The sequence below is a fragment of the Palaemon carinicauda genome, chromosome 4 (assembly GCF_036898095.1).
Source record: "Palaemon carinicauda isolate YSFRI2023 chromosome 4, ASM3689809v2, whole genome shotgun sequence".
Lineage (NCBI taxonomy): Eukaryota > Metazoa > Arthropoda > Malacostraca > Decapoda > Palaemonidae > Palaemon > Palaemon carinicauda.
In genome coordinates this window covers 93,798,374-93,813,956 of record NC_090728.1, presented here as the reverse complement: position 1 = coordinate 93,813,956, position 15,583 = coordinate 93,798,374, and positions in this window count along the sequence as shown.

Sequence of the window (15,583 nt, the reverse complement as noted above, 5' to 3'; positions counted from 1 at the left end):
AAGCACAACCATTATCACATATTCCAAGCACCAACAATGCTTTGAATATTGTTACGGGTTTACTGTAAATACTGTACTGTGAGGGCCCCACTTTACGATCATTGTGAATTACTGTACTGTATCTTCACTATTTTTGCTTAAAGTTGAAAATTTAATTTTATTAATATATAATTAGTTATCTATAATCATTTATATGTATTTACATGTCTATATACCTATTGACTTACAATTTAGTATGATTTTGCTTGATGTTATGCTTTGGGAAACATATTTTTTATATAATGGACAGCCCCTATTTCCTACTAGTCCATTATTGCAAGGCTCTCACTTAATCAGCCACTTAATTTTAAGTGCATTACCTCTACTTTACCCAAGAATTCATTATCAATGGTGCCCATCAATTTTCCTTTCTTCTGAATTCTGTCTTGTATTGGTTTGTGGTGTGGAAAATGGATACATAGGAGAGGTTCTGTAGGGAAGGTATAGCCATTTTGAACGGGCAGGCATGACCCTCCATAATGCCCAGTGTTCTGTTTGCTAAAAACAGTATTAGGGGAATGTTTATATCCTCTGTTACATGGGCCAATCTTCAGCTTCGATATTGGGCCAACTTTAAGTTGCTATACAGGTCTTTTCAGTTCTCCATTCGATCCCTAAAGCAATCAATTTCAAATTCTCCCATATAGGTGGCCCCTTGCAGATGAAACCCTTCTCCTCCCATCCTGTATTGAAAGGGGATAGGTGTGGAGACTGCTTTTTAAGGTTCTTCAGAATACTTATCTTTCCTTCTTGGAGACAGGGCTAGGCCTCAGTATATCAATCCATCCCCCAGCAGCAATAATTTTCATTGCCTGGATAAGGAAGACTGCCTTATTGGAGAATGGGCTAACAAAACATTCCTTTTTGCTTAGTTACCTCTTTGTCATTCCAAAAACTTCATGGACCGAGCACACACCTGAGCCGTCAGAAAAGAACTTTTTGATCTTACCCAATTCTGTATAGAAACCATCAAATTAGTGAGAAGTGCCAGTCAAAAGTGAAATTTTCCTGTTATTTGAGTTGAGGTATGATTAGCTTACTTCCATATTTCCCTTCATTCAGCTTCAAAGTAGTACCATTACTTTGTTTGGCAGAAAGTACTGTGATTTCTATCTTAGCATTTATCTTTGAAGCTACTTTGACAACGTGCAGGTTGTGGCTTCATATAAGAAATAATATGGCCATTCTTCTAAAGTTCTGTTAGTCCATGGGAATCACAGGTCACTGGAGAAGTCCAGTTTGTTCCCTCCCTCTCAGACAAGTACCAAGACATTTAAATTTTCATATAGCAGGAGTTGATGTACCCATTGAAGGACAGGAGTTGTTGCTTCAATGCTATACATCAAGAAGTTTGTCATCCACAGCCAAGTCAGGAAAGGTGATAATCCAGTCACTTGTGCTCTTTAAGGTTGGTTCCCATCAGTAATTTTTGGATTCATTCACTTCAGCTACAACTCTTTTAAATGCTAAAAGGCTGTTCCTTGTTGGACAACTTTCAGGTGCATGTCTCAAGTGGTGTTATGCAGGTGTTCCAATGGTTGCAGCACTTGAGAGAAACTCCTGCATAGAATTCCTCACATTCTGCGAGACTTAATCTGCTGCATAAAGGCCTCATATTCTGCATGCTTTTGAAGTGTTGGATTCATGAATTTGCCAATCCAGGTATGGAGGGCCCATCTCATGGAGCTTAAACTTATGTTCTATGGTTGCCCAGGAGATAACAACATAACGTTCTTGAAGCAATTTTGCACCTTGATTTGTTCATATTCCTTATGTAAATGGAGTTTGGAAGTGTGGTCTGTTCCTGGGCATCTACCATCATACACCACATTACTGGAACAATTTGGTCCTCCTGATGAATATGTAACCTAGTGAACTGCTATGCAAGTCTTCACTTTGCATGACCAACATTGCTTCTTCAGAGAATGACTTTGGGTGTTCTCACCTTTTTTCCTCTGCCCTCCATCCCCATCCTGCCAGGAATTGTCTGCTCTCATAAATGGGCCATAGCACATATCAATGCTATAAAATTCTCTCTACCTTACAATGCTTTTGTTTTCACAGCAGAACTATTAATTGTATTTATTGGCATTTGTAAGTACCTCCACAGAAATTTTTAATCTTCATTTATTATTGAAATAATATTGAACCCCTTTGAACTATATTCCAAGCAATAAGTTTAGTTTCCTATGCATGAATTATACGAAGCTGATATAAATGTTGAAATTTGTTGGATCCTTATACATATGGGTGTGAAGGGAATAAAACCTAACTAACAGCGAATATCAAACATTGAAAATTAATTAATAAGAAACTATCTGAAACTTCAATGTTTCCAACTTCTTCATTTATCAAATTTAGATGAAGGGGCAATTAATTAGATATTTAAATTTCAATTCTAAGGTAATCACTTCAGTCCACCTTTGTAAGAGTCAGAAATCCCGACATAGTAATCTTGTTACACATAATTATGATGAAACCCCATGAGAAAGAAATATGATAATCATTAGTATCTTCCTCCCTTCTCCACTTTTCTCTTGAAGGGCAAGAAATAATTAGGGGTGATTGAGGTTACAGGAAGACTGGTCACCAGCAGTTAGGATTTATTGATCATGATCAAGAGGATAAAATAAAAGAGAGACATTTGATGATTAATAGATTTTTATGTCTATGGAAGGTGTTTTTATATAAACAATTGTTTATTCTATTTTTGTGTCGGTGGATATTGGAAATTCAAGAACTAATGGGAGTAAAACTTGTGTATTTTGAGGGCTTTAGAAAACATGCCTCTAGTTGGTTATACTGAAGGATTTTTGCAGTCCTTATTCTTATTAACTAGTACAGTAAATATGTTTAAGAGACAAGGTACTTCAATATTATTAGTAAACTTTTAAAGCTTTGATAGACAATTAGATTCAATTACATTGCTTTCTCATTAGAGAGGAAGTTACTTGGGAAAATGTACTTGAAAGGTCTTTGTGTCTTAGAAAGTAGGTGCCTTATCAGCCATGTAGTCAAGCACAACTGTTAATTCAGACCTGTTATCAAAGATATCCGTCCAAATGTACAGTAGAAATTGTAATGGAATAGCTCTTGAAGGGCATTTGTAGATTAACACAGCAGCTAGATGTGTAATTGTGATGTTTTAGATATAAGACAACAAATTAACTAGACAGATAGCAAAATAAATAATGAATAAATTATTAATTGTGTATTGATAAAATCCTTCTGTATGATGCAGTGATTTCAACTAAAAGATTTTGTTAGAAAATGTGGCTTGTGGAAAATGGTTTCATATACTGTATTTTGAAAAATCTGAACTATGTCAGTGAAATGGATTGCTGAACTCTCAAACACAAAATTTATGACATTACAGTAAAAAAAAAGTTGACATGTTACAGGGAAATTGAAGTTTAAATGAAAATGCAAAAATAAATATCTAGAAGTTTTGAGTTTTTGCGATAAATTTCATTTCCTTAAACAGTGATTATTATTTTAAATTATAATACTATTTTCTGGGGGGCCTGTGACGGCCGGTGAGAAAGGTCCTTCCTTATACCTTTCCTAATATAAATCTTCCAAATATACTAGAGAAAGATAAAAGCATGGAATGCAGAGGTTACAACCCTCGCGCGAACACCTTGTAGGTGTCGTGTATTAAACAAAGGCGTGTGTAAACCACTATTCACAGGTTGTCTTCCATTTAGATAATCCCTTCATCAATGGGGAGGGCCGTGACAGGCCCTAGATAACATGGTTGAACTCCCCAACGACACCTACCACGCGCGCCCTCTAGGACATCCTTCTTTAATTGGACTTCAAGCAAGCATAGTTTTTTTTGGGCACAGTGTTTTTTCGAAGAATTTCTCGTTATTTCAACATGACTGACGTTGTTACTTCACCCTTACCAATGTTAAGTACCATAGTTTGTTTTGGCAGTTTTTGACAGTACCGGGCATTTGTTCTATTTCCATTATGGTGGTTTTTAGTTTTGGAAGCGATTGTCCTGCCGAGATATCGGCAGCCATTTTGGGTATGTTCGCTTCGGTAAATTTTCTAGTTAATTTTGCCCATCTGTCGGATAGGTTATATCACTTACGTTTTATGGCCTTTTATGTTATCATTAATTATTATTAATTTTTACTATGGTATTTATTTGCTTGCAAGTCCAATTTAGACCTACGAAGAATAGCGATTTAAGATAGCGTTTTAAAGCATAGTAACGGTTTAAAGCTTAGCGTTTTAAAGCATAGTAACGATTTAAAGCTTAGCGATTTAGTCTGTTAATTTGTACCCTCCTGGAGGGTTCGTTTTAGACTATATCCTTGTTTTTTGGTTACGTTGTCGTTATTCTTCGTTATTACTATTACTAAGAAAAGCAATCAATTTTATTAAATTTCTTATTTATTGTGTGATGTTAATTTTTAATATGTAACCTTGAGAGCGAAAGCATAGAGTGCTCGTTTCCTGTTCTACAGGTATGAGTTATCCTTTCTCTCGTTTTCTTTGAGTAAGAGAGGTGAATTTCCCGTTCTCCGTTTTTATACGATCACGGGTTATTCAGGCCTCTTCTCAGTATCAGAATTGATGATAGTACGTTTAATATTATAAACGGTTTATTGATGTGGTTACTGTTAATATAGCTAACACTATTATTAGGTACGTTAGTGTATGAGTCATTAATTGGGGTCGTTTTATACCGACACCCTTAGCTCCGCCTTGAGTTATGCTTGGCTCCGACTTGAGTTATGCTCCGCTATAATGGATACTCATTGGGTGAGAACTAGTTATCGTTCCGGAGCAGATTTTGGAGTGCAACGGTGAAATCCGGCACTCGGACTCCGGCTGAAGCCTTTTACACACGAACCTTTGTCATGTTTGATCACAATTACACAGTTAAGGCCCCCGTTTTCATCGTATCTCCGGCTTCACTGGAGATAACTCATTCATTGAGGATAATGTTATCGTACCGGAGACGGTCACGATTTCACGATGACGGGCCTTTTCTACCGGACCTCCGGTAAAAACAGAGATCAAGCAGGAGTCCAGAACCGGAGTTAACAGTGTGATATCGATGAAGTTTAGAGATTCATGCTATGTGGTTACTGGTTTTCTATTATAATTTCTTATTTTATTAAGGTGTTAGCTACTACCATACTCACACATTAATTAAGATTTAAGTGTTTCTGATTCATAAGTCAATGACAAGAATCTCAAGGAACATCCAGACTTATGTCTTCTTTCTTTTTACAGAAAGTCCGCTGCACTGCCAGGGGCTGCTCCGCTGCCTTTACTGATTCCATGGCCGGGCCCATGCCCATTGCGCCATATCCTTCTCTCGGGAACCGGGACAAGCCCCCTATACGATATGGTTTCCGGAGGCATGCATGCTCTGCTATGGGCTGTCAGCCCTACTCCTGAGCGAGGAGGTAAGTTGGTTCTAGTGGCCCTGTTAATATTCTTTGCGAAGAATTAATTGCTCTTTGTATATTGACTTCAGTTTTGACTTCATCATTAATTCCCTCTCCTCTTTCAGGCTGATGATGAATCTCTCAGGGAGGCGAGAGCTACTCTCCGGACTTGGGTGTCAGGGTTTGGGAGGAATGCGCCTGCTGGCGCACCCTATCTTCTTGATGGAGACATGGCTTCTCGCCTATTCCCAGGCTCTACTACTGCAGCAGTTCCACCGGAGACAGCAGCCCCGTTAATTGAAGTGATTAGAGAAACCATTCTAACTGAGGAAGAGGTTTTAGTGACGGAGGCCGAGCCCTACCTAGGTCTGGACGAGGAACCCATGGATGAGCAGGTAGGTGGTGTTGAGTTGGTGGACCCCCTTTCACCCCACACTCCTTCCTCTTCTACTTCCTTTCACGGCTTTGATAAACCTACGGCTTCTACTCTAGGTTCCTCCATTCCTGTACGACCCAAGGTGAAGCCACTACGTACCTTTAAGCCTTCAGCTTTGCCATTATCAGTGTCACCGGTTCCGGGACCCTCAAAGGATCCTGATGTTCATATTGCTATACCTAAAACCGTGACTCCTAAGAAGTCAAAGTCTACTAAGTCCAGGGCTTCGTTAGAGGATCAAGCTCGGGAGCCCCCTTTATCCGCCGCCATGGTCAGGGATATTGTGAAAGAGCAGATACAACAATATCTTCAACAGTCTAGGGCAGACCGAGGAGCTATGACGGAGCTCAAAGATATGGTGGCAAGTCTCATCCGTTCCGGAACTCAGATGCCCCCTCCTTCAGCCCCGGACGCATCGAAGTTACCTCCCTTCGAGAAAAACAACCCTTGGAGGTTTGCCTTACATGCTCCATATATTGATGGTGCCATAACTCTAGAGGGCATAGGCACCCGTCCTCTAGAGGACTTAGAATTTTACCCTCCGGGACTAGAATTCCCATTCAACGGCTTCGTGCGTTTGAAAGAACATGCCTTGGTTAGGTTAGACAAGGTACCGAAGGAAACGGTAATATTCCCTAAAGAGCAGGCCCAATCTTTCTGGGCCAGGACGTTGTCAGACTGGGGTTGCACTAATTCCAAGCTCACCCCACACAAAGGAGCCTACACCATATTTACAGCTTCTCCAGGTATTACCTTGCCTATTACAGATAAAGTGGCAGCTCTTACTTTTCAGGCTATCAAAGAAGGTTCTGCCATGCCAGCTCTTAAAGAGACCGATCCCACCTCCATGCTCATTCCGAGTACCGTTACTATCTGGGATGATGCCCCCGCTACTTTCACAGTAGGGAAGTTAGACCCAGACTGTGCCTCTAATCTGTTCTCCGAGAAGCTTCCTAAATTACCAGATATTCTTCTCAAGACTGAGTTTGAGGCACGGAATAGGTTGGCTAGGTCTCTCCACTCCATTACCTCCGTGGAGTCCCTAACCTCACTTTACCCGACCGAGACCATGTTCCGGATATTCACAAAGAACCTGTCTCTGTCCTTCCAAATCGACTTACACGAGTTTTGTTCGGCTCGGGTTAGTTGCAGGAAGCACGTTCTTTCTGAGGCCACGATCAGGCATGAACCGAATAGGCTGATAGCTTCCCCCTGCTGGGGTAAGAACCTTTTTCCTCAGGAGGAGGTGAACAAGGTACTACAAGACGCTGCGAGAGCAAATCAAAATTTGCAAGTGAGGTGGGGCCTCACTGCCAAAAAGAGGGTTGAAGGGCAAAAACAAAACTTCTTCAGGAAGAAACAGAGGTTGGCCCCTTACAAGACGAGCCGAGGTCACTACCAACAATCGTCGATTGCCCACTCGTCTTCACAGTCTCCCACTGCTTCGTCTCCTCTACAGCCGAAACACCCTCAACAGGTGGTCTACCTCACTGCTCCCCCAGGTACCCAACCCAACCCCGTTTGGATGCCCTCACCCGCATACATCCCTAGCTACGGACCCTCAGGTCCCTTTCGTGGACACCAGAGAGGTAGCTACAGGGCTAGAGGACAGTTCCGTCAACGAGGCGGACCTAGGACAAGGGGTTCTCGAGGAGGGAAAGAACCTAGATTCACTCCCTTGCAATGATATAGTTCCGGTAGGGGGGAGACTTTACCACTTTCGAGACCGTTGGACCTTCAGTCCGTGGGCTCACAGCATAGTCTCCAAAGGCTTGGGGTGGAAATGGTCACAAGGTTCCCCTCCTCCACCAGTGACCTTCTTCCAGAGACCCACATCCATTCTGAGAGAGTACACCACCGAGTTACTACAGAAAAAAGCAATCAAACGGGTTCGATCGCTGAAGTTCCAAGGCCGCCTGTTCACAGTTCCGAAGAAAGGCTCGTCGGCATTGAGAGTGGTCCTGGACTTGTCAAAGCTAAATTCTTACATCCTCTGCGACAAGTTCCGGATGTTGACCATCTCTCAGGTACGTACCCTGCTTCCCCGTGGGGCCGTCACCACCTCTATCGATCTTACCGACGCCTATTATCACGTACCAATAGCTCGAAACTTCTCTCCTTACCTAGGTTTCCGTCTAGGCAGGAAAGCCTTTGCATTCAAAGTCATGCCCTTCGGCCTCAACATTGCACCCAGGATATTCACGAAACTGGGAGAGACGGTGCTAGAACAACTCAGGAACCAAGGGATTCAGATCGTTGCTTATCTGGACGATTGGCTTATTTGGGCTCGGTCAGCCCTGGAGTGCAACAGAGCTACGAAGAAAGTACTTCGTTTTCTCGCCAACCTGGGATTTCGGGTCAATCTCCAAAAATCCCGCCTACTTCCATCAGACCGCTTCGAATGGTTAGGCATACAGTGGGACCTTGCACGGCACAAGCTGGTTCTACCTCCCAAAAAGGTAAGAGAAATAGCTTCCAAGGTCAAGAATTTTCTAAAACACAGGCAGGTGTCCAGAAGAGCCTTAGAAAGAATCCTCGGCCTTCTGCAATTCGCCTCAGTAACAGATCGCCTATTGAAAGCCAAACTCAAAGACATCAATCGAGTTTGGAGAAAGAGAGCCACAGTACCTTTAAGAGACAAGGTCTCGAAAATCCCCTCTGTCTTGAAAATGAGATTACAGCCATGGTCCGAATCGAAGAACCTTTCCAAATCGGTTCCTCTTCAATTCCCACCCCCACAAGTGACAATTCATACAGACGCGTCTCTGAGTGGATGGGGGGGTTACTACGAACGTCAGATGTTTCAGGGCTCTTGGTCACCCGCCATGAAACACTTCCACATCAATGTTCTCGAAGCCATGGCAGTGTTCTTGACCCTGAAGAGGCTCTCTCCTCCGAGGTCGACCCACATCAGAGTAGTGTCAGACAGCACAGCCGTAGTACACTGCATCAACAGAGGAGGATCCAAGTCGCCCAACCTGAATCAGATCCTGGTCACTATCTTCACCTTGGCAGCAGAAAAGAACTGGTTCCTGTCAGCAACCCACCTAGCGGGAGTCCAGAATGTGATAGCGGACTCACTATCCAGGATGAAACCACTGGAATCAGAATGGTCTCTGGACATAATTTCATTCCAGTGGATACTCAGGCTGGTTCCGGGCCTTCAGGTAGATCTATTCGCAACTCAGATGAATCACAAACTTCCTTGTTATGTGACACCAAACATGGACCCTCAGGCTTATGCCATAGACGCATTAACCCTGGATTGGAACCATTGGAGGAAGATTTACCTATTTCCACCAGTGAATCTTCTAATGAAAGTATTGCACAAACTACGCTCCTTCCGGGGGACAGTGGCCTTAGTAGCACCTCACTGGCCAAAGAGCAGTTGGTTTCCTCTCCTCCTCGAGCTGAAACTCCGACCCTTCCGGATTCCATTCCCCAAACTAACCCAAGTAATTCAAACACAGACTGTGTCAGATTCCTCAAGGATAGCCAAAACCCTAACTTTGTGGACTTCATGAAGTTTGCAGCGCATAAAGACGCAAACATTGACCCAGAAAACGTTCTCTTCATCGAAGCGGACAAAAGGGACTCGACAATTCGTCAATATGATTCGGCTGTTAAGAAATTAGCAGGTTTCTTAAAGAATTCAGACCACACTCGTATGACTCCGAATTTAGCCATCTCGTTCTTTAGGTTCTTATTTGACAAGGGCTTGGCAGCTAGCACTATAACTACCATCAAGTCAGCTCTGAAGAAGATATTCCTGGTTGGGTTTAACATTAATCTAGCTGATTCCTATTTCTCATCTATTCCAAAAGCATGTGCTAGGCTTCGGCCGTTGGATCGGCCACAAAAAGTCTCTTGGTCTCTGAACAATGTCCTCAAACTCGCGTCGGACACTGACAACGAGTCCTGCTCTTATATCACTCTGCTTAGGAAGACGTTATTTCTATCAGCTATGGCCTCAGGTGCTAGAATCTCAGAACTAGCAGCGCTCTCACGTAACCCGGAAAACATAGATTTCCTCCCTACAGGCGAAGTACTGCTTACCCCAGACAGAGCTTTCCTAGCAAAAAATGAGGACCCGCAAAATAGGTGGTCCCCTTGGAAGATCATCTCTCTTCCCCAGGATCCTTCGCTGTGTCCAGTCACTACTCTCAGGACCTTTTTAGCTAGATCTGCCACCCGCTCGTCTGGCCCCTTATTTATCAGGGAACAAGGTGGTACTTTGACCATTCAAGGTATCAGACAACAAATCCTCTACTTCATTAAACATGCTAACCCGGAATCATTTCCCCATGCTCATGATATACGGTCAATAGCTACCTCTATCAATTACTTCCAGAATATGGACTTTGATGACCTTAAAAAATACACGGGTTGGAAGTCTCCTATGGTTTTCAAACGCCACTATCTAAAGAACTTACAGGCCCTTAAATACCCTACGGTTGCAGCGGGGAGTCTTATCTCCCCCCATTAATCTCTGATTATTTCTTTATTCCATCTCTTCTCTCCTCCCTCCTGACCACCTCTCACACCACGTCGCCACTCTCCTGGGTGGTTCGTTAGCCCTAAGTTATTTTGCCATGTTTAATTGTTATGATTTAACTGTTATTGTAATTATCATTCCTTTAAAGTTTAGATATGCTTAGACATGTAAGGTTGATTCCTTTCACGACGGGACACTCAGGTGATCCCTGGTCCTCATATTATTTTAGCATTACATCCCCTATGCCTATGGCTAGTTTATGATTTATGTTTACTTACAGTATTATATTATTGCCTTACATGGTGTTTGTTTTCTCCTTATTATGTTATTAATTTATTGGGCTTGGAAGGCATTCTCTGGTACATTCTCACCGGCCGTCACAGGCCCCCCAGAAAAGGGATTTTGACGAAGGAAAAATCTATTTCTGGGAAGAGGCCTGTGACGCCCGGTGAAACCCTTCCCGGTTATTTGATACGGACCCCACCCCTCTTTTTCCTTGCCAAGCCATATGTTCTTGCAGAAGGATGTCCTAGAGGGCGCGCGTGGTAGGTGTCGTTGGGGAGTTCAACCATGTTATCTAGGGCCTGTCACGGCCCTCCCCATTGATGAAGGGATTATCTAAATGGAAGACAACCTGTGAATAGTGGTTTACACACGCCTTTGTTTAATACACGACACCTACAAGGTGTTCGCGCGAGGGTTGTAACCTCTGCATTCCATGCTTTTATCTTTCTCTAGTATATTTGGAAGATTTATATTAGGAAAGGTATAAGGAAGGACCTTTCTCACCGGGCGTCACAGGCCTCTTCCCAGAAATAGATTTTTCCTTCGTCAAAATCCCTTATCTGAACAGTCCTAGTGCATGGCCTCTAGCCTGAAATTCTTATTCCAGTCCAATTCATTATAAATATTCTTTTTGTTGTGCATCCATATTTATGCATTTGCAATATTCGTTGAAGTTTGACCATAAACAGCAGTAGCGCAAATGTACTACAGTACTGTTTAAATAGTATTGATATACACTGTATTGGATTATAGAACACAATGTTTTAAGTCTAATTTTGATTATAGTATAAATTTTGTTTGTGTTAGTAACTGAAGATTTTGGCAATTTCTTAAAATGCACACATTTAAAGGTGAATAGGGTTGTCACAACAATATAATCTCAGATATTTGCCTACATTTTGAATTACATTCTCAACTCTTCCCATATTATCAAAGTAAAATTAATACAGTTACTGGTTAGAAATTAAGCTGGCTTACAACAAAACTGAGAGAGCCCCTCTAGTCCTTACTCATATGAGTTGTCTTTGTTTACTACTTGCACATTTTGATTTTGTGTGACAATGTAATTGTCACCACATAGCAGTGTAAGTTAATATTTTATTTACTAAATTTAGCTATGTTTAAAACATGTGTTTTGCATTGGTTTGTAATGTTTTTATAAAAGTGTAACTGTATTGTCCTATTTGTGTATGTTATAATGTGTTGATATAGAGAGGTTTTGAAAATTGGTTCATATGAAAAAATGTGGTTGTGACCAAAGAAAATTACAAAATAGAATATTCAGTTATTATTTGTAATCAAGGATCTGACTTTCTTTTGTCAACATATTCTCAATCTTGTCCTGGAGCTTTTGCCTTCATGTCCTTTTAATGTTTTGAAGAGTATTCCTTTGGTATTAAGCTTCATCTCCGGTATTAAGACTGATAGCTTAGTTGCATTATATAAAGAAAGATTTTCGAAAACATTTGTTGAAAACAGTAGGACCGGAAAGTACTGTTTCAAAATAAGAAAGATGGAAACATTTGTTGAAAACAGTAGGACTGGAAAGTACTGTTTCAAAATAAGAAAGCTTATACAGGAAATGGGTGTAGGTTGAGCATTATTATTGATAATCACAGGTATCAATGGTAATGTTTGATATACAGTATATATCATACCAAACCAGATATTGGCTTGGTAACAAAGGACAACCAAAAGAGTGGTATAAACTATTCTCTCTAAGCCTATGTGTTGATTGACTGACTACTCAGTCCTTGAACATTAACATAACACTTAATTTTCTTTTTCAGTTTTGTTTTTATAACTTTGGTAATAGAATTACTATTGCTAAACACAATAGGACTGACTTAAAGGGGCCATAGGTCATGGATGAGATACGAATTAGGTTATTGGCGAGATGAAGACACCCTAAGAATAGGTTCTCTCTTTCACACTAAAAGCTTACAGCTAACATTGTAATGGCAGACAGCATTTGCTGAACAGTACAGATATTACAGGAAGTGATTATAGTCAAATTATTTGGCAAAAGGCTAACAGTCAGTTTTGTAAACTACATACTGTGTAATCTGCTTGGTTTGCAGGTTATCATAACCCCTATTATAGGTTTCATGAACAAATGCCAGGGTTGCCATCTATTTTAGAAAGTCAAATACAGTACTGTACCAACTTGGGTACTTGCCACCTCATGCATTTTGATCAAACTGTATCAGGGTACAGTGGAGAGAGTACTATTTCACCTCCACACTCATTTTTATCAATAATTATATGTAAACCGGTATTTCAGATGGAATCCATTCAACCTGAAATTGGTTAATCTCTGGAATTCAGTACATGAATATGGAAGTGGAAAATATTCCCCATTAGGTAGTTTTATCAAAAATATTTTGCCAGCACTGGCAATTGAGTTGGTTGCTTCTTTGTTTGGAGTGATGTAATATCATTAGCTATAGCAGTGTAAGGGTTGTATAGAACAAGGGTTGATAATATAAGAGTTTATTACCTAAAGTTCAGGTCTATTTTGATGAAGTACAGTAATTACCAAATTATTATGAAAGTTTTATAAAATATCTTTTGTGAATTTCAAGAGCATTGTGCTAACCACTTTAAATATTTTATATATATATATATATATATATATATATATATATATATATATATATATATATATATATATATATATATATATATTTCTAATCTACTAAAACTGGTATGAAATTTGGAAATCTTGCACTTGTTCTATTGTGGAATGTATAGTTATAAGTATGTTACAATTTGCAAGTTCTACATATACTGTAAATGCATTAATAATGACCATTACATACAGTGTCCATATTCTGGTATGACCACTGTCCTATTGTATTTTGTTGGTGTCCATGTTACTGGCACTACTTTTATCGACAAATTTGAATATACTTTGGTTGACATAACTTGTCATATTTCCAAATTTTCTTAGCAAACCCAAAGGTGACTGCTAGCTTTACATGAATAATTACTGTGATTGTGTGTGACTTTATTATTGGCTATAATGTTGTTAGTACAGTACTAAAATACTGTGTATATAATAGCAATTTTTAAAGACTTTTTGAATGATTTTGGTTTTCTATTATGAAGTGTCAAGATATGTCCTTTTATTGCATGAATTTTAAGGGAGAGAAAGTCTTACTTTAAGTATGTCAAACTTTTTCATTCATACTGCATAACATTATTGAAAATTATTGTTAGCTGGTATTTGCAGACATTCTGCTAAAATGAAATAGCCACTATTTTCTTTATACATTCTTAAATAATACTTGACAACATTCTTTTCAGAGTACGTATTGTATAATATTAGGCTTTAATGTATGAGTTTCAATTCCATGTACTGTGCACTATTCTATAACAATTATCATTTGATTGAAATGAATGTACAGTACAGTACTTTATTGTCTAGGATGGTATGGGGTAGAAAGAAAATTGAAAATATTGTGATTACTCAATGTAAACTTGAAAAGTTCTGTGGTACTGGAAAATCTAAATGCATTTTTATTATTCAAACACTATAGTGTGTTTCATCCTAGCTGGTGACTGAAGCCGAACGACGGTTTGAAAGCTCGTAGCTGATTAGCTGTTGGTTCAGGCTTCCTCCCCTCCCGCTGACCAACAACGAAGCAAAACATTACATTTGTCCGCGGTACATGATTTTCGTTTTTGCTTTATACCTCACTTAGTTTACATAATATCTACCTGTTTCTTTGGTCACACAGATTTAAGGTCCATGATGAGTATTACCTTGAAAAAAATATCCATATCTTAAAAAATATATACGAAAAAATACGTGTTGAACTGAAACGAGAGCTGATAAAACTTTATACAACTTTCCTTATATGCTGTTTCTTACCTACAAATGTTATGCAAATGTAAATGAAAATAGGTGGATTTTGTAGAAAAAATCCTCTTGAATGTCATAAACCTAAAAAATAATGCAAGGAAGGAAAAGAATGGTGAAATATTTGGCTTTGTACTGCGATATCGTTGCAAATTTCATCGATGCTGAGAGAGAGGAAGAGAGAGAGAGAGAGAGCGCGCTTGGAAAACAGGTGTATCTGGAGCGTCAAGTGATTTTGCTGTTTATTTTTTTTTCTTTCTTTTTTTAACATTAAAATGAACTTCCCAGCATTACTCTCTATCTTTTCTATAATGTAAGACTCCCATGACAAGAAGAATGACTGTTTCTACATTATTCTACCCTTTATATACAGTACAGTATATGGGAGCTTGATATTTGTAAGAAAAAATCAGCATATTATTGGGTGTGGTATAAAGATTCTCAGGTGATAGGTTCATTTCAACTCACATTTTAGAATTCATTTAAGTTAAAGTGGATATTTTTTCACTGAAATTATACTCTTTCATTATTAATTGGTCTGTTACCAAAGAAACAAGTAGATACGATGCAAAATAAATGAGCTACGAAGGAAAAAATAATATCTTCTTGTGAGGAGTAACGGAGTATTTTGATGATGACGGGTGATCGTCGGTCAGTGGGAGGGGAGGAAGCCTGAACCAACAGCCAATCAGGGACGAGCTTTTAAACCTTGGTTTTGCTCCAATTGCCAGCTAGGATGAAGCAGACTATAGCTTGCAAATAAGAATTTCCAATTTATTTCTTGTTATTATTATAGTGTAGGAGCATATAGGTTTAGCTAATTCAGTAACTCCTCCATTATCTGCAGTAACAGATCAAAGGTGGATGCAAAAATGACAAAAATTAGGATGCAAGCAAATAACCTTAGCCAGTTTAGTTTTCTTGCATGTATCCTCATCTTTGCACTTTTTGTATAATATCCCCATAGATTTGTTGGGATTAGAAACTTTTATACTTTAATTAAAAGTTGAAAAATATTTTCCTTTCTTGTTTTCAGGCTACTACTGTGTAGA